Below are 20,705 nucleotides of genomic sequence, written 5' to 3'. Positions count from 1 at the left end.
TACTTGCTGTACCAATGTGTATATCAAGTCATGATGTTTGGTTAAAATTAAGCAATATCTATGTGAAGAATACAGAACAGTAAAGATATTCTGTTCAGAAAAATTTTTCATGGATAAATGTAAATTTAAACTTGATATAGTAATGCACATTATTGACTGTCAGGTAAGTTTTCAAATTACATGCATTTCAACGTAAGATAGAATAAACATTGCTTAGAACTAAAATCTTAACTGCATTGCCACACAGGTATTGTCTATTTTCAAGTATCTGGAAGTTAATGCATAAAGCAGAGAAGAGAATAAATGATTTCACATCTCAACAGATTGCCAAGGAAGTAAAGGGAAAGACTTATCAAAACGAATCTGTAGTCTTCAAAGCTCCAGAGAAGAGGTGTTTTAAGTGCAACTCCACTAGTCATCTTGCACATACATGTTGAAGAAGCAATAAAGGTAACAAAGAAATTAAAGGTTTCAGTTTTGGAAGATTAAGATAAAAATCAGCAAAATTCTAGAATTAGGAAAAAAGGACAAGAATTCAGAAGTGTACTCTCCATGTAGGACCTGTAAGAAGTTTAATTATTTGGAAAAAATCATTTGGATTGTTATTTTAAAAGCATAATGGAAAAAGAAGGAGATCAAATAGAAAAGAAGAAAGTGTGCTTCTTGACACAAGAACAACCAGCCATATATGGTGAACAGCCTAGAATAGGAAGAAATAGGAACAGAAATCTGATAACACAAAAGGATGGTAAGATAATGTTCTTGAAACATAATGTATAATAGTTTATATGAAGAAAGAAAAAATTTTTGTAGGGGAGATGTGTATTAATGTACCTTATGGTGTGGACGAATCGAAAGGAGAAATACAGGCTAGAGCATTACTAGAAGAGAAGAACAAGAAGCGGGTACTGGTATAGAAAATTGGGCCATCCATCTATGGGGAACATGAAAGAGTTGCCCAAGAAAGCATTGCGAATGAAATTAACGAAACGAGTACTAAAGGCAAGAATTGGAGAATGCAGGATACTCTTTTTTATGCAAAGCAATTGAAGACACCATTTGGAGAGACAAGAACACGGTCAAAAGGGTAGATCGAAATTATACATTCTTACATATGTGGGTCTGTAGAGTCAGAGACATTGAACAGGAATAGGTACGCGATGACAGTCTTAAATTTTACTAATTTTGCGATGATGTATCTTGTGGAATCATGTACTAAAGTATTACAAAGATTGTTTAAGTATGTTGCAGCAGCAGAAGCAAAATGAAATAACACACAGACCTAGATGCGATAATGGAAGCAGAATAAAAGTTCTGCAAAAGCAATAAATACAACTGCATATAGAAAGTGGGCAGGAGAAAGATCTCACATATGAATCATGCGTTTTTGGAGAGACTAATATTCTTCTAAATTTCAGAGTTAAATAAATGATACAGCATAATCTTTGTACCAAGAGTTTGGTTCATTTCAATATTAGAATTACTAAAGTTGTTACATACATTACATTACATACATTATACATACTTATATCTTTTCTACGTTTGACCTCTATGGTAATTCTGGATAAATTAATTGCTTTTTAATTCATTAATTAGGTATAATTATTGCACAGAGCGTGAACTGATACCGAAGATAATATAGATTTTTCATTAATTACTATCCTTTATACAAGTAGTTTACGAATTACATGTATACATTACAAAGACTAATTTGCAAACAGTTCATAAATTATTACACAGATTATTAATAACAAATTAAGATTAGTAATAACAAATTGTTCACAAAGTAATGTAAGTTTATAATAAAAGTGAAAAAATTAATAAATTATTGCTGAATATTTGAACATATAACGTGTGCTTGTGCTAAAATGTACTTACAATTTGCAAAAAGGTTATAAGTAATTATACTGATTGTTAATAACAAATTAATATCGTTAATAACAAATTGTCCATAACGTAAATTTATAATAAAATTGTAAAAATTAATAGATTTCGGGTGATTACTTGCACTTATAACGCATTCATGCTAAAAAAATGTATATATAATTCACAAAAAGTTTATAAGTTATTGCACTAATTGTTAATAACAAATTAATATTGTTATTAACAAATTGCTTGCAACATATATTTATAATAAAAGTGAAAAAATTAATAAATTGTTAGCTATTAAAGGGGAAAAATGATAAATAATGGAATCGCAAAGTTTGAAAATTTCCGGTCGCGGCGGGGAGGTCGGCCGATCGAAGGCTATATAAAGCGCGACGTGACGACGCAGTAGTAATTTGTCAGTTCGTCTTCGGAAGTGACGCGTCTAAATTTCTAATACCGTTGTTCACCCATAAAATGTTCGATAAATACATTTTTGTTATTGTTTCGTGAATCAATGTATTTATTTTATTACTTCTGCTATGTAATAAAACTAGAATAGATAATAAATGGATATGTCAAATTTCCTTTCCTATTGTCAGATTTCCTTCAAATCAATTTTAGTAGTTATAAGCACTTGAACCACAATAACCATGCTGTGCCAATACTTTTGTCCAGCACTGTATGTTCTTCGAAGGATGGATAACAGTCTTCTTATCGGTAGAGATTAGAAATCGATCGGGACTGGAATTCTTTTCTGTTCCAGCGTCATCGTGCCGATCGAAAAACGAGGGAAAAGATAGAAATGAAACCGGCAATTTAATGGTAAGTTGGAAAATCACATCGAGATAATTACGACGATCCATCGGGCAGCGGCGACTGTTAATCACGTTAGGAGCGCTCCCTGCGACGCGCCACTCTACGCTGCTCGGTCATTGTCAACCATGAGCAGAGCCAATCCGCAACAATTCGCAAATAGTTGCATTTTTTCAAACTCACCGTTGCATAAAAATGAATGAAATCGGTATAATTAATCTTCAAATAAGCTGTGTACCATTTAATTTTACTTTATGCAATTTCTGTTCTTTATATTTCATTCAAAAATTACAACCTTTTCTCCTAAATCAATCTATAATTGTACGAATAAGTTAATTCGGTAAAAATTGACTAACATATCGTGTATGTACGTTAGAAGGTCAAGTGATGGAATACATGTACAACGTTGCATTCTCTTCGCATTTTGATTTAATAAATATTATCTCCTATTCTTCATGTTGATCTTGTATCGCACTTGATTCCTGTTAATCTTTGTAAAGAATTATATTTGTGGTACTGAATGTTGCTGTATCTATTACGATTTTAATAATAAGGGATTAACCCTTAGAGCGCTATGGACGCATGTATGCGTCTGGCGAAAGTCACCAGCAGGGACGGTGGACGCATATATGCGTTGTACAATTTTTTCTTCCATGCGATAGTATTACATGTAACTTTATGTGAGACAAATATGTGTGTTTCTTAGCAACGGCAGTAAAAAAGACAAATGATGGATCAAATAATAGACGCGAGGACGAGTTTATTCTTTTGTATATTTGTTCTGAGTATCATTAGTAACGTATTAACAATATAGTATACGTATAAGAATATTAACAATATAAAAAAATTTATCATACGCAAATAAGCTATTAATTTTTGTTTCGTTTTTGTTCCTTATTTTTATGTTAAGTTATATTGTAAATTTTATTGATTCTAATAGATAATTGATGCTTGAGAATAACGTTCTTTTATTATTTAACCTGCTGCAAAAGAATTACAATAATAACTTGTTAGTTGCGCCTTGAACAGTTAATCAACAGAGCTCGAGAAAAGTATTCCGAGCGCAGCGATCGTAAGCACTGAGCACGCACAGTCCCTATGAAGCGCTTCGGCAGAGAGACGTCCGCACTCTAAAGGTTAATTATGCTGCTGGCAGATGAAAAAGATCTTTGATGTTAACAATTTAAACGGGCGTTTACGCTTGGACAGGAGCAAACCGGGATATATTGTACGTATCATAGAAAACGAAAAGACGATTAAAATTATGGCGGGAAAAAGACCAGGATACGAAAAGAAGATAAAACCAGCGAGAGACGAGAAGATAGAAAAGAAATTTTTAAAAAAAGGAGAGAGAGAAAAAGACAGAAACGATGGAGAAAGAAGAGGATAGGAATTGGCAGAAAGGAATGAAATATTTGAAGAGGAACGAGTGTAGTCGGAGAGGATTGTTGGAGCAAAGGAACCAGGATGTGGCGAAGAATTTAGATAGAGACAGACAGCTGTGCAAGAGCACGATGGAAGCAGTGAAATCGAAGGTGTTAAATACAACTGGCAAATACAAATGGATAAGAACTTGGCAGAAGCCAGAGTATTTGAGAAGGAAAAAGGTAGGTAAGGGGTATATAGTGGAAGACTCGTAGCGAGAGCCAGATGTGGGAATGCGAAGTGCAATAGATATAGATTTTGGGAAGAGGAAAGGGCTTGTATACTATACGCGAAAGAGGCAGAGCGGCGATAAAACGCTGACCGAAGGAACACGAAGAAATGGAAAGAAGGAAAACGTTAGAGAGATAAAAATATCGATAGAGAGGAGAAAGTTCGGAAAGACAATAAAGTGGTTGAAAAAATTACAGGAGAAAAAGAGGGAGCAGAAGAAAGCTCGCATAAATAGGAAAATATTGTAAGATGGCAAATACTGGTCTTGAGACACCGAAAATTATCGAAAGAACAAGAACACGATAACGCAAACTCAAAACTCGTAAACTGATTTAACTTAGGAAAAGAACACCAAGCTAACGAAACGAAAACACACAAAGACGCACTCTTTTAAAACTCTCTTTCCAACACCAAGCGACTCACGCTTGTGCTGGTCGCAACTGATTTCTAAGGACTCTGTTTTGCTTGTCAAGGACCACGCTTTTATGCTTTCCTTAACCTACGCTTCACCTCCCCGTAGGGGAGTCACGCAACTTAATTTTCTTATATAGAATAACTTTTCGATTTGCTTCTAGAAGATATCGATCGGTTTACAATTTGTTTTTGTTGGCAATAGCCGATTCGCGACCTCTTTTGGTATCCTACAATATCAAAAAGAGTTTAACTAGCTTCAATAGATAAAGTGCAATAGTTGTGTAGAACACGTGTATATTTAATGATAAATGTGTCGTTAAATATAATGATAGATACAGGTGGTTGTTTTAACCCTTTGCGTTCGAGAGGCGCCCTTCAGTCGCCATTTGATAAAATTTCGAAGCTCGATATTCATTAATATGTCAAATTTCAGATAATGTAACGGTGTGCGAGGTATTGAAATCAAATAATTCTACGTGTTAATTATCATACGACTTCTTATTCACTGCTCAGAAAAATATCGTCAGCTTTGTAACAGAAAATCTTTGAACTTCTATTTTTCTTCGTCCAAAAAATTGTCGAGTGTAAAGGGTTAAACGATGGTAAAGGCATAAGTAGTAGGAGTGCATGTGAAAAGAGAGCTAGTATGTTATGGAGGAGTAGAACTCGCAATCAGAATATGAATAAGAATAGTCACGAACGGTATGAGGGAAGGTGGAATATAAAATGGCTGAATGTGAGAGTTTCGATGTGTATATTAGAGTATAGATTAAAAAGATAGACACGTCGTTGCAAAGCTAAGTCTATTTCTCAAGCCGTTGAGGCAGAAAAATAAAAAATACATCATAATTAATTGGATATTTACTTTCTCAATCTTTGATATTAACTCTTTTTCAAGATGAAGACACGTTTCATTGCTAAAACCAGAGAGTCTAAAATATTTAAGATATAAGCGGAGCGATTCTATGTATCATAAATTCAATGTACATTATTATCACTTCTTTATCGCATTGTCAAAGAAGTTTGCAGTCTAATAAATAATGTAAAGTTCATTTTTCCTCTCTTTACAAGCAACGCTTACCATTTTTATCTTTATAGAATCACGGTTGACAGTAAAATATACATTTCCAATTCTACCAGAAAGAAGAGAAACAATCACTCCATCAATAAGATCATTGTTCTAAATAGGCTTTCGGAAAGTATAATAATTACTGTCCAGTGTAACTGATAATATTTGATTTAAAAAGCCGCGATTTACTTTCGAATTCCTGTAACAGTTTGACCTATGAACAAAATTAAATAAAAGATTATATAGGAGGTGTTGGTTGAAAAAATGTTTCCAACGAAAATTATTGGCATCAACAGGTGCATACGACACAACAAAAAAAATTATATTTTTTCAAGACCTGCTGAAAGTCATCTTCAGGTCTTTAGCTATAATGTGCAATATTTGATCATGCCATTAGAAGATTTGTTGAATGCAGGGTAAAGGAATTATTTAAATACGTGGGATGAAAAATTGATAATTATTGAGATATTCTTGAGCGAAGAGATATGAAGACATACATATCGTATGTCGAAACTTTTCGGAATGGAAAATCCATTAGCAAAATTTTCATAAAAAACAGTAGAAACTAGATAAAACTTGATAAAAAAAAAAGTATCGTATTGTATACTTCTCTTCGACAGTAAACAATTTTATAATGTTCTGTTAAAAAGTTTATTAAATTTCATAAAATATGAATCTTACAGACGTTGCATTTGTATACAATTTTATATACAAAATATTCCAATGAACCGTAGGAATTAAAAGATACAGTTCCGTAGAGTTACACGAAGAAGGGAATGTGCACTGTATAAATAAATCGTTGTATTTACGAATCAAGTATAGTTGTAAAAAGATAAGTTTTGCTACACATTAACGATACAAAAGATGTAAAGGATATAATTGATTTCAATTATATCTATATACACCTAATTCTGTTTTTACACGATAGATACGTTCTCGAAGAATGCGTGTAAACAAAATTTGTGCAAAAAAATATATTGCATCTACGGAAAAATAGAAGATTGGTTCCAGTCCCAAGGAATCAGCAAAAATAATACAATAAACCATGAGTTTTCATGTTAGGATCTTAAACATTTTATTTCATAAAGATTGCCCATGTATCGTACAAAGTAAATTATTACTTGAAAAGCAAAAAAAACATGTCACTAATTCATGAACACAAAAATTAAGCAAGATAATATGAGTTACGCGTAAAAAGATTTTATTCGTTGTCACTTTCTGACAATAAACGCATACGTTTGCGTAAGACTGCAATATTACTGCTATCGCTAGAAATGGCTTGGTTATCGTCTTCGTGCTCCATTGATGAAATTCTTTCTGTAATCTCTTGAACAAAGGACTAGCCTCCCGTGGTGCCGATGTTCCAGTGGATTTAAGAACGAATTCGGTAATTAATCGTTGTGTTTGTGTTTTGGCTAGGCCAAAAATTTCGGTCGATCGTGTTAAATCAAAATAAATCGTGTAAAAAGAGAATTAAATTTTTTTCTTAATTCGTGTTAAATCAAAATCGTGTAAAAGAAGTTCGTGTAAAAACAGAATTGGGTGTATACAGTTTTTGTTAAATCCATTTATTTTATCATCAATACTATGGACTAACGAACATGTAGTATGAACAATATGGGAAAATCCAACAGGGGCAAACAGTTTATTTTATTTTCTATATAAGTAATTAATTTTATTTTTTTCTGATAGATACCTCTAATCTATTAAGGATAATAAAACAGTCAGAATAATACAAAATTTCGCAATTTTTTATACACATTAATTGTGATCTAAAATGCTTTTATATGTTTTTCATGCTCTATGGACCATTCCATTGTCGAGCAGTACAGATCTGTAGCCGTGCACGTACTAGTGTCGACCAAACTTTTTTTAGTCTGTAAGTACTATCTATTGGCAACTCGAAATCAATTACAGAATAATTCTTTTGACTTTCTCGCAAAAAAAGTTCCATTAAAAAAAGCAACATTAAAATGGCTTCTTGATAGTTCTGGTCGGTAATGGATAACAATTTCTGTTTCCCACAGGTAAGTATGCATTTTTCATGTGTACTCGCATTTTTACGAATTGTCCATGCATTTATCGTTAAATTTCACAAAAACATTTCTTCTTTTATTCAGAACTATTTATACGAGAAATTACTTTTTTCAAATTTAAATTCCACCAATTCTATTCGGTAGTACGGTCGGATTTTTCTCTACATTGACATTTGAAAAATTCATTTTTAACATAGAACAAATACAACAAATTTATAAAATGTTTCATCCTCGTAGAAGATAATGATTAGAAGCGCAATATTTATAATATACCCATGCGAATTTTATTATACATAATATTCTGGAATGCTTAAGGCGTACTGTTTTTGTAAGAATCACATTACAGCTATAAATATTATGGAAGATATATATGTATATATATGAAAGAAAAACCTTTTCTATATTTCGATATATTTTATCAAAAAATTATTTACATTTGTTGGAATAAATCATAGTCTACGATGGTGTCGAACGTGTCAGATGTCGCAGAGCAGTAGCGAATTTTGGGTTTTTTGGGTTTTAAGGATCCTTTTGCTGTTGTGCTAGTGTCCAGGGGTCGTCTGCGGTTTGGGTTAAAAGGTTTTCTGTTTTTCGCAGTCTTCCAATTCCAAACCCAAAACGGTGTCGAGCACATTAGTCGTTACAATCTTTACAGACACTTACATTCTTTATTGCATTCCGAAGATCCATGTTAATTAACATATCAAATCTAAAATAACCTAAGATTGCATGGAATGTCGAAATAAAATAATTTCAAGTCTTAATTTATACCTGATTCCTTATTTACCGTTTCAAAAATATCCTCGACGTTACAGCAGAAAGTCTTTGAATTTCTATTTCTCTGTAACGAAAATAATCACCGAGTGCAAAGGTTTAATAGTGGACATTATACTTAAATGAATATATTAAATACTTATTGAACACATTATTATTACATACACAGTAATATTACAGAACATAATTGTGTTTACTCTTTCTAACGATACTCGTATACATGTTTACACTCAATGAATTCTGAATTGCAACTGACCTATCTAACTAATTACTCTCTCATTTCTTCTCTTGTCTTTCGTACATTATATAAAAATATACAATCTAGAGCACACTTTATTCATTACACGCATACTCGATCCACTAATTCTTTCTGATATACATTATTTATTTTTAGATCAATATATTTATTAAAATCTATTGGGTTGGCAAGAAAGTAATTTCGGTTTGCATCAGTAAATAATGTTATGCTTGTTTAGTTATTCTTTTGTCAATGTTAGAATTTTTTTCTTTTGAGATGTGGTAGTCGATACCTTTAGGTTGCTATTTCGTGAAATTCCGTGTAATTTCGTTTATAACTGTCAGTTCACGGTCAGTCTTAACATGGAGTGCAAAAATAAGCATTTTCGACACATTTTACTTTATTTTCATAAAGGCAAGAATGCGGCTGAGGCTCACAAAGAGATACGAGAAGTTTATGGTGTTAATTGTTTAACAGAGCGTACGTGTCAGCATTAGTTTAAAAAATTTCGTTCTGAAGATTTTTCACTGAAAGGTACCCACAATGTTCTGGTCGACCTTCTGAGATTTACGCACTTGGTTAAGTTTATTGCAGATAAGAACCAAAAATTCTATGAGCGCGGGATCATGAAGTTACCAGAAAGATGGCAAAAGGTCATCGAATAGAATGGAAGATATTTGACCGATTAAAGTTCATTTACTGTATAGAAAAAATTGAGTTTTATTTCACACTAAAAAACCGAAAGAACTTTCTTGCCAACACAGTATATCAACTATTACCACATGCTTTTCACTATTAATAAACTTTATCTATTGTTCATTAGGTAACTATACGGTTAGATCTCTGCGTACTACAGTAAACCTTATACAGTGAAGTCTCCTATAAGCTATTTCCATATAACAGGATGCGAAATTTGGAACAGTTCTCCTATAACGCGTTTTTCATACAAGAAAATTCCAACAACTCAAATGGCTTGAAAAATTTATCAATGCCGGTATTTATTCGATCTGATAAATTATAATAACAAAACAATCTAATTGCGGTATTCTTAATGTATGAACCACATGTTAAGAATGTCTAAATTCTGATTAGACTGAAGTGGTTTCATAAGTATTTAAAAATAAACCATTTGTTTCAGAAATAAATATAAATAAGAAGAAATATGAAACAACATTGATGAATAAGAGAACTTATGATAGAAAAGATTTTAATAAGGACTTTGATAGGCACCCAAAAGATAATTATATAAAACAAAGTAATAAACCGTTTAATTTTAACCTGTTAGAATCATATTTTAAACTAGGATGCGTTAGTAGTAATCTGTATCAAATTAAGTTATTTTTGCTGAAAACAATTTTTTCAGTTTATAATTTTATTATACGAATTATGTATTACATTCGATAAACCTAAATTCAAATATATAAAAACCTACATACTCATTGCCATTGCTATTATAAAATTTTATTTATTAACCGTATCAATCGCATCTTGATACTTTGAGAATGCAGTTTTATATAGATCTGATTTATGTGCAATTTATTTATTTCTGAAATTCCATATAATACGGTACGAATTCGTTGCGTTATAGAAGACTTAACTATATTTCAATCCAGAAATTACAACAAAATTATATATACGACTTTTCAAAAATGTAAATACGATAAAATATCAAATATTAGAGAAAATAATTTGATAAATTTAAAGATATGGAACATTTATACTGACATAAAATTGACAAAGTCAAAAGAGAATCCCACAAGATATTACAATAATTAAATTAGTGGAACTTGGATCTTGTAAGTATTTGTTACAAATATAATTCTGCGAGTCTTGTTGATACTTTTATGAAAAACAAAATTGTCGAATCATTTTTATAAAATTTAGTTTTGTGATCTCCAGAAATATGTACTAAATTTTCGACTAATACGAATTTACAAATAAATAACACTTATTTCTCATTGATATTCTCATTAATATTCATTGATATTAACTAATGTACGAATACCTTTTACATTAACTAAAATCGTATCTTAAGAAACGTATCTCAAGAAACGTTCTGAAAACATTATTTACACTAATTCATTGTTTAAGAACTATATTTAAGAAGTTATCAAAATCTTAGGCCCCACGTAGTGCAGCTGTGTTATGAATATATGCGACATCCTATGAATACATACTACGTTAAACGTTACGTCTATTATGGAAAAATATAATTTTATTATTTTCATCATTGTCGTTCATATTCATTTACGTTATAAAATTTTCCTTCGGTTTGTTATTTCTAATTAATCGTATTTTTAAATAAGTTGCACTTACTATAAGTTCACTCAAGTCTTCTACTCTATTTTCTTATGTAATGTTTGCTATCCTATCCTACCTCAATCATTTCATTGTTTTCTTCGATATCATATCTTCCTGCGATTTCATCAGAATTTCCTTCTAAATCATCATAGTATTCTCAATCTTTTCATCCAGATTTTCTTCTCTTCTCACCAACAACTCTGTTCCACTGTATATTTATCTTTAATCCCAACAATTTCTAATTCCTCATTTTTCTTATATTTTTTTTTCATCTTTATTCTTCAATAGCTGTACCCCATTCTACTTCTGCCTCTACCCAAAACTACATTGGCAAATCTGAATCCATCAGAAATGCCCTTGTCATCTCTATGATAGATCTATTCGTCCTTTCAGCAATCCCATTACATTAGAAAGTCCTTGCTGGATTCAACTCTTATTTTATTCCCTTTTTATTTAACCAATCCTGCAGATTCTCTGATTTGAGGTTCTCACTCACTTCCATTATCTGAGTATATACTCTTCAACTTCTTGTCCGATTGATTTTCTTTCAATGTTATCAACCCTATTATTTCCTCGGTTGTCTCATCCTTTCCTTTTAAGAGCTAGACAATAATCACTCTCAAAATAATCATCAGTGACAGTTAAGATGTACCTCTTACCTCCTTTTGACATTAATTTCATTGGTCCATTCAAGTTCATGTGCCACAGTTCCATTATTTTCCTTCTGTTTTTTCTATTTTCCAATCTTTTATGCACTTTTCTACACATTTTTGTCTTAATTCAACATTCATACTCTACATTCACTTTATCTTTATTTATCATATCTATTACCAATCGTTTTATTCCACATCTCTTCAATGATTCTCACATTTGTATGACATAGTCGATGCTAATTGTAGTACCCATAGGAGTTAACACATATCGACACATATGCTGCCTCTCTTTTTGTTTTTTGAATCCACAAAATACGCATCTCCTTTCCTCACTACTATCATTTGAACATCTTCTTTTTCTTTGTATACTCCAGTTCCATCTTTATGAAACTTAACACATGAACCCTGGTCAGTGACTTTGGCCAACAATATCAAATTTGTATTCGTTTCAGGAACACATAACACATCTTCATATCACTATATTCTCTATATCTTGTTGTAAGAGAATATAATTCCATTGGAAATTAATTTTATTCTCTTTTTATCTGACAAGTCAATCTCCCTTTCCTCAACCTTTATTTCATCATCAAATGTTCCTGTCTTGTATGTCATGTGGCTAGTTGACCCAGAATACAACAGCCGTATCATACGTTTCTTATTTGTATTAATTACTCGTTCTCGCTTTTCATTCTATATATCTTCCATTATCAGCTGATCATGACCTAATTAATTTTATTCTCTTTTTATCTGACAAGTCAATCTCCCTTTCCTCGGCCTTTATTTCATCATCAAATGTTTCTGTTTTGTATGTCATGTGGCTAGTTGACCCAGAATCCAACAGCCGTATCATACGTTTCTTATTTGTATTAGTTACTCGTTTTCGCTTTTCATTCTATATATCTTCCATTATCAGCTGATCATGACCTAGCATTACTACTTCTTCTCTGACCCTCATCATTGTCTTTCTTTTGCCTCTTTTATGTCCCCTGTCTCATAAATATCCAGAATCATGTCCATGTCCTCTCATATATTGATTTCTTCTTCAACCTCTTTTAGTCATTAGCCTATTACTTGTATGATGTTTACAATCTACTACCATATGTTCAAATCCCTCACATTTATAGCACCTTATTTTACCTAACGCTCACTTGCTATATATCCCATCTTTGCAAACCTCGTAACACTTTCTGTGTATCTTTGTCCTTTGCCATGCTTTTCTCACACTTTCATTGTCTCTTGTTTGTTTCTCACCCTTCCTTTCTTCTTGTCTTAGTTCCCCCTGTCTCAACATATACTGGATTTCATTTATAGTGCTATTTTCCTTGCTCTTGATTATTCTTACATTAAATTCTGTCTTCAGGTCATTTAATATTTATGTTTTTAACTCGTACTATTGAACTGCTTGTCTTAGCTAAATATACTGGTTTTTTCAATCAGTTTTAATCATATACTCATCTATGGTATCTTTCTTTTTCAACTTCAAGCTTGTAAGTTCATTTAACAATAAAACCTGTCCTCAATCTATTTCCACAGCCATATTCCTTGTTATTTGTCCCCACAATCTATCAATACTTTTTTCGTTTGAATTTATCAATATTGTAATCACTCCACTCATTATGTATTGTATTTTTTATACTCATTTTTCCCTTCTTTGGTTTTTTCCAGTGATTTTACGTCAAATATGCCCAGTTGATGAAATTGACTAGAACAAAAAACAGTATCATTATAGAAAAAAAGAACATAACAACAGACTTGTATGAAGTTGATCTAAGCAACAATAACGAGACATTTCTAACACAAGAATTATGAAGTGGCACTGCAAATTGGATCATCTAAATTTCAAAAATATGAAGAAGTTACCCAATCTGTGTGAAAGAATACTTCAATTACTATCCAAAATCAAAGAAGGTAAGTTCTGTGAGTCCTGTGTTATCTCAAAGAAAACAAGACATTCTTTTGATACTGTGAGATACAAAGCTAAAAAATCCATAAAGATCGTACACACAGATATCTGCGTTGAAAATAAGACCTTCAAGTGAAAATAATGAAGAATACTTCATAACTTGTATGGATAACTACACCCATTGTTTGAGAATGTATCTTTTGTATACCAAAAATGAAGCATGTAAATATCTCAAAGAATTCATTGCTGAAGGTGAAGCACACTTCAATTTAAAAACAGAGATAATTCGCTGTAATAAGAATTCAATACACCATCAAGGAGCAGCTGAACGTGTAAATCTTAGACTTATGAACAAGGTAAGATTTATGATACATGCAGCAAACCTAAATAATAAAAGGTGGGGTTTTGCTATAGAGACTGCGACATACATTTTGAACAGAAGTCTAATGTCTTTCTTGAATGTAATACCTTCTGCAAAATGGAATAGTAGAAAGCCAGATCTCAAAAGACTCCATGTTTTTAGTACAGTAGTACATACCAAAAACCTGGGAAAACTGAAGAAACTGGAAGAGAGAACAAAAGGTAATTTTATTGGATATTCTGACCATGGATACCATATTTGGGATCCAATTCAAAGAAAGGTCTATGTGTTCAGAGAGTTACTTTCTCTGACAAATTGTTTGAAGATGAACAAGAAGCAAATGCAGAGTAGAAAATCAGTTTGAAGATAATGAAAATAATGAAAAAGGTGAAAATACAGAAGATGAAGAAAATGAACAAGAAGATAACACAGAAGATAAAAATAGCGAACAAAATCAAAATATAAAAGAAGAAGAAAATAAAGAAAACAAAGACATCTATGAAGAAAATAAAGAACCTCAAAACAATGAAAGACCCCAAAGACAAAGAAGACTTCCCTTAAGATTCCAAGACTATGTGATGTTCCCAGAAGAAGTATTGTTGACTTATGAAGTGTATCTAAAAGGCCTTGACAAAAAAAAGTGATTAGCAGTTATAAGTGATGAAAAATGTTTCCTGAACAAATATAAAACTTGGGAATATGTCAATGAAGATAAAGCCAAAGATAAGGAAATTCTGTTTAGTCGTTGGGTTTTTTGAGTCAAAGATGATGGTAAATTTGAAGCAAGACTTGTTATTCCAGCATGTGAGCAAAGAGGTGAAATAGATTTTGCAGACATATACAGTTCAATTATACAAAGTACCTCACCATATGCCATGTTGGCTATTGCTACATAAAAAAACTTTCACATTGTCACATTTGACATCAAAACAGCATTTCTGCATGGAGATTTAGAGCACAGAGATTAGAGCATGAAAGTGCCAGAAGGATACAACAAGAAAAAAACAATATGTTTCCTTAAAAACATTTGGTATGGCATAAACAAGCACCACTTCAATGAAAAAAGAACTGATTTCCTTAAACAAAAGGATATGACTGAACTAAATACTGATCAATGTGTCTTTAAAAGTAGAAGCACAGAAGAAATGTATCTATGCATTCACTTTGATGATGGATTAGTGATTGAAAATGATCTGTCGAAAGAGAATTCCTTGTTGCTATAATTATAGAAGAACTTTGAAGCTAAAATAATGAATAATACTCAAAGTTATCTTGCAATTGAAATAATGAAAACAGAAAATAGAGTTGCTATCAAGCAAGAAAACTATACTAAAAAGATACTTCAAAGATTTAACATGACAAACACCAAGACTGTGGAAACTCTAATTACAGATCAGAAGAAAGATATATCACTAAAGAAGAAATAAAGGATTGCATACAGAGAAACTGTAGGTAGCTTATTGTATTTAAGCTATAACACTAGACTAGACATTGTATATGTGGTAGATTACGAGAGTAGGCAAATAAATGATCTCTCTGAAATGGACATAAGAAATGTGAAGAGAATTCTATGCTTCTTAAATGATACATAGGATAACAGAATCTGCTATTCAAGACAAGAACAAAATGAAATTGTTTTGGGAGCCTTCACTGATGCGAATCATACTGGGTATATAAAAACTATAGAGAGCACAACTGAATACATCATAAAATATGCTAATGGACCCATTGCATGGAGTTTGAAAAAATAAAGTCTTGTAGCAAAATCAACTACTGAGGCTGAATATATCGCAACAGCCCAGTGTGTTTCTGAGTTAAAATGTATAAAGACATTCTTTGAAGAACTACTAAACACAGAGATCAAAGTCATTGTGAAAGTTGACTACTTCAATACAATCAAGATGGTTAAGTCTGTCCAAATTGCAAGACACAGTAATCATGTTGAATTTAAATTCTATTATATTCATAATGAATGGAAGAAAAGCTGGTTTCAGATTGAGTACTGAAACACAAACAAAGCAATATTCTAACCAAACTACTAGAGGGCAACAAATTCCTTGGATTAAAGAAGCAGATAATTCAATATATCGAAGCTACAAATAAATAATATGTACTTACTATGTTTTACCTATCGAAAGATTTCCAAATATATGTAATCCCAATTTACTTAATCCTTAGCATGTTTAAAAAAATAATCTCTATTGTTTGTTCCATTGAATTTAATACTCGTTGTGTTATTTTATACTTTTATAATAATATATTATTAAATATAATCAAAATACTTCGTGTTAAGTGATGCAGTGTACAGTGAGTCGTGTCCCCCACCAATGTATGCTACCAATAAACGTCTCTTCCTTATAACAAGCCATGAAGTGTATTGTTATATGAAGCGTGTTGATTTATCTAACCCCAATATATCCAGAAGAATATCAAGATTCCTAGTCAACCAATGGCAGTAATACGAAAAAACGAACAAATATAAAAACTTTCATTCTACCACGTGAGGCAAGCACACTGCTATGGACACGATACTTTCCGCGTTTTCTTTTTTGCTCTCTCTCACTCCACACGTACTATCCCGCTCACACACTATAGCTAATCCATGGTTACACAAAGTCACTTATTCGTTGCCAACTTATCCCTTCCACGCTCACTCATTCGTTCGCTCGCTGCATATATAAAAACTATCACGCATGAAATTTAAATATTTTACTAATTCAGTGTATTAGTAACAATCTTTTTTTTCGAATATCTCGGAAACTAAGATCAAACGCCAATTTTTTCATATAAAAGGTTTGTGCAAAATAACTTTCTTTATAACATGTTGGTCCTATTATGATCGATGAGGAAGTAGTAGTTCAACAATTCTACCCGACATTCTGAACAATAATTTGCCACGCGGCTTTAGTTTTCGAAATTTAGTAGTTCAACAATTCTACCCGACATTCTGAACAATAATTTGCCACGCGGCTTTAGTTTTCGAGATATTTGCAAAAGTTGTTAATGAACTCTATCTCTACGCATATACAAATATGTATACATATACAGAGCAATTTGCTCGCTAGTGGACTCAAAGTACCGCCTACTCAGGAAATAGGAATATTCAGGAAACCTTAACACTTGAAACTTTGAAATCGCACACATGTATATGCGCCAAATTTAATCGCTCTCCCTATTTATCTGATTATCGTGTAAGGGCACAAGACCCCTGCTGTAATGTTTAAGGGCATTTAGACATCGGTAGTGTTTTTCAATCCATTACCGATCGAATCACCCTCGATATAACCTCAACATGTAATATTACAATTTATATATCATAAATATGTTAACGTCGTTGCACTTTTAATAGACTAATTGTAAGAGCTGTGAGATCGTCTTATTGGTAATTAGCTTTTTTACCAGCGTGTACGATTTATGGCAACGATTTGATCTACGTGAGGTCTTAAAAAATGTTTATTCTTGAAAAAACTAATATCGGGAGTCTAGGGAGAATATTGCCTAACGAATAGCACTTTCTTTCCAGAGAATCTGGCTTCGGAGTGTAAAAAGTGATGCGACATCTTCTGGTAAAAGGGCTATGTTTCATCTCACGACAATTAGCCCAGAATTTTCATAGGACTAACATCAACAGTTCTATAACTAATATAACACACCTACGTGTTCTTTTTTTCTCTTCCTTTCGAAATTATATTGTTGAAAGGCATCTAAATTTTTTGTTTATATTTAATTGCATGCAAAATTACAAATAAATATTTGAACTTTTATTTTTAAAAGCTGGACAAATTCTATCAAATAGGGAAAACAAGGTTACAATCGAAGGAAAGAAATATATCGTTGTAATATGCTCTAATGAAATAAATAAATTTTAACGTATCGTTAGTATACGTTATTAGTAAGTAGGTATATTAAGTAATTTATATAGTAAGTAGAATATTAGAATTGGTAAACAAGAATATGTATGTATTTAGGATAACCATATTTATTATTATCCCCTCCCCAACCCTTTTCAGTAGAACGAGAGTGCCGAATTGTAAGTGGACCGTGGGGGATTATCCCGATTGGTGCTATTCAGTTTTATGGTTTTAACCGAAACGACCGCTGTCGATAACTTTTTACCTTATTCTTGTCTTTTTATTTTGTTTTCTGAAAATACATGTTCTAGACAATATTCCTACCATCAGATATTGCTGTAGATTCCCCAAGGTAACGACGTTGTTATCTTCACAACTTTCGGACATCAGATTTTGAATTTCTACCGATAGTTTCCACAGTTTTCTTTTTCGTGATCTGCAAGGTATGCAAATGTGATGTTATTTTTACGTAAGCTAGTAAACATGCCTTTAAAATTGCAAATGTAAAGTGTAGTTTGTAAATGTCTTGCAAAATCCGACAATTTGTAATATTTAGTTTCTTTTTGTGATTAGATGTGTCAAGAGAACGAATCGAAGAGAAGTAGGTTTTAGGCATGATCATGCGTTTTTATTTTATTTACATGTATTTCAAACAACGAATTACTTATATTACAATATTACAATAAGAAATCGTAGTTTTGCTTCAATTCTTGAAATTGTATTGGATCATATTTGATGTATTTATGAATATCGCGACATTCGTTGTCCGACGATTAATATACTTACTTGTATCACGTAAGTTTCCTCTTGTGTATAAAGATTCAAGAATTCCTTTAAACACACCACTGCGAACAAATACGGTAGACTCGTCTCGTGCCATGGCAGCAATCGCACATTAATGCCAGATTGTGAAAATGAAATTACTAGAACTACCCTGGCGATATCTGATTGTGAAAACAGGAACTCGCAGGATAACCGTAATGTCTCGCCATAAATTACATAATTCTCTAGATGTTGCTTTCTCATCCTTTTCCGTTGGGTTGAACGAACGAATAACCTTCAAAGACCAAAGTATTATAGATCAATGAATTCATTCTGAAATACACTATCCGCTCAGATAAAAATAAAAAAAAAATATACAGTTCCATTTAAAAAAGCTTTGAAACGGAATAAGTTTCATTTGAAATATTTTTTGAAACGAACTATAGGTTAGGAAATAATTGTGTTTGAAACTTTAAATGGGACATCCTGTATTTATATATTTTTGCAACGAAAGTAATTTCTGAAATCGTTGCATTAATTTCCATGGTTACTCTTGATCATGAATGTGTTTCTTGTACTTAATTCTTCAAACATTTCATATGCACAAGGTAGAAATTTTATCATCGAAACGTATCACGAACCACTGCATTACCTAGAGTACAAACAACTTATTAAAAAGGAAATGGTAAATAAGGACCTCAGAAATAAATCATGAAAAAGTCCAATAGTAAATTTAAACAATTTTGGAATGTCCAACAATATTTGAAATTTTGTTATCCCCAAGGGTAATTTTAATATTTCACGGGATACTGTGTTAAATTTTAGTGGTAAAGTAGCGATTGATACCCGGTAATAGCGAATCTCTTTTCCAAGAGCACATCCCATTTCTGACGATGGCTATACGTCTATGTTACGAACATGTCTGTTAGTTCATTGGCGATACGTTCGATTAAATCGATAATTTAAAAACTAGTAAAAGTCCTGGTATTGACGGTACCAGTATTTTTATTAAATCTTATTAAACCTTGACTATTTTTCATAAATCGTGGACATTTCGATACATTTCTGAAATGTTGGACGATAAACTTAGTGTCTTTCAACTTTCAGGCAGGGTGTGTATCTGATATCGATAACTATAAGCCTCTCAACATTAGTAAAGCGTTAGGTAAGATTTTGGAAAGCATCGTAAAGGAACAAATTGAATTTACAGTTTCTGCACGTTATTCCTGATCAGCAGCATGAATTCATTGCTGCTCGTTCAACGAACCAATTTAACCATCTGTATTTAACACAAATCTAACGCCATATATGAACTGTAAATTGACACTATTTATATCGTAGGATGACGAGCGATGAAGGGCATTGACGATGTATAAAGAGTAGTAGCGAGGTGAATGGGTGTGCGGTCTTACCTCTAAGGGAGTGCATGGAAACGTTTGGGTGGCTTCTCAAAATGCGAGGAATAGCGAACGGCGGCATCGGGTCTGACGCGAAAGAACAAATGATAGCGCGAAATCCTTTATCGAGATGTCTGTGACTATGTCGAATGATTGAAAAGGAAAGCATGTATATAAAAAGAGATAGATTTGGCTTTAGGTAAGGATGCAAGGGCGCGAGGCAGTCAGAATATAGTTGAGATTTGAGAAGAATTGAGAAGAAGTCAGAAATAGGCAGATTTGAGTTGACACGTGTGGGAAACTTAGTGTAATATTTTAATTAAAGAAAACCTGTTTTGTTACGAAAAAAGAATTATTGTTTGTTAGACGCACAGATCTCTGTCTGCATAGGATTAATTTAGCCAAAAATTCTACGATACAGATTTCTATAGAGTTTTCGTAAAACCAGTCACGCTATACTTTCATCCAAGGTGCCAGAGATAGGCTGTAAAGGAAATCTATTGTCGTGGCTTTGTAATAATGTGTTTTTCTAATCGACACATGACTGTAACACTAAAGGTCTTAAGCGACTGTCGTATAACGATAAAATCGGTGTCGTTAACTTAAAA

At 32.3% G+C, this 20,705-nt stretch overlaps 1 long non-coding RNA gene across 1 annotated transcript; it reads right to left on the bottom strand.

Moving 5' to 3' along the window:
- Window positions 1-12,421: 12,421 nt before the first annotated feature.
- LOC108548561 (uncharacterized) lies at window positions 12,422-18,795 on the bottom strand. The gene is made up of 3 exons (XR_001890270.1): window positions 18,725-18,795; window positions 18,263-18,374; window positions 12,422-13,525 (listed from the first exon to the last, which is right to left on the bottom strand). It is a non-coding gene; the product is annotated as an uncharacterized LOC108548561 (long non-coding RNA).
- Between the last annotated feature and the right edge of the window lie 1,910 nt (window positions 18,796-20,705).

The sequence above is a fragment of the Eufriesea mexicana genome, unplaced genomic scaffold (genome assembly GCF_001483705.2).
Source record: "Eufriesea mexicana isolate 0111107269 unplaced genomic scaffold, ASM148370v2 scaffold1669, whole genome shotgun sequence".
NCBI classification, from domain to species: Eukaryota; Metazoa; Arthropoda; class Insecta; order Hymenoptera; family Apidae; genus Eufriesea; species Eufriesea mexicana.
This window is presented reverse-complemented; position numbering and strand designations above follow the sequence as displayed.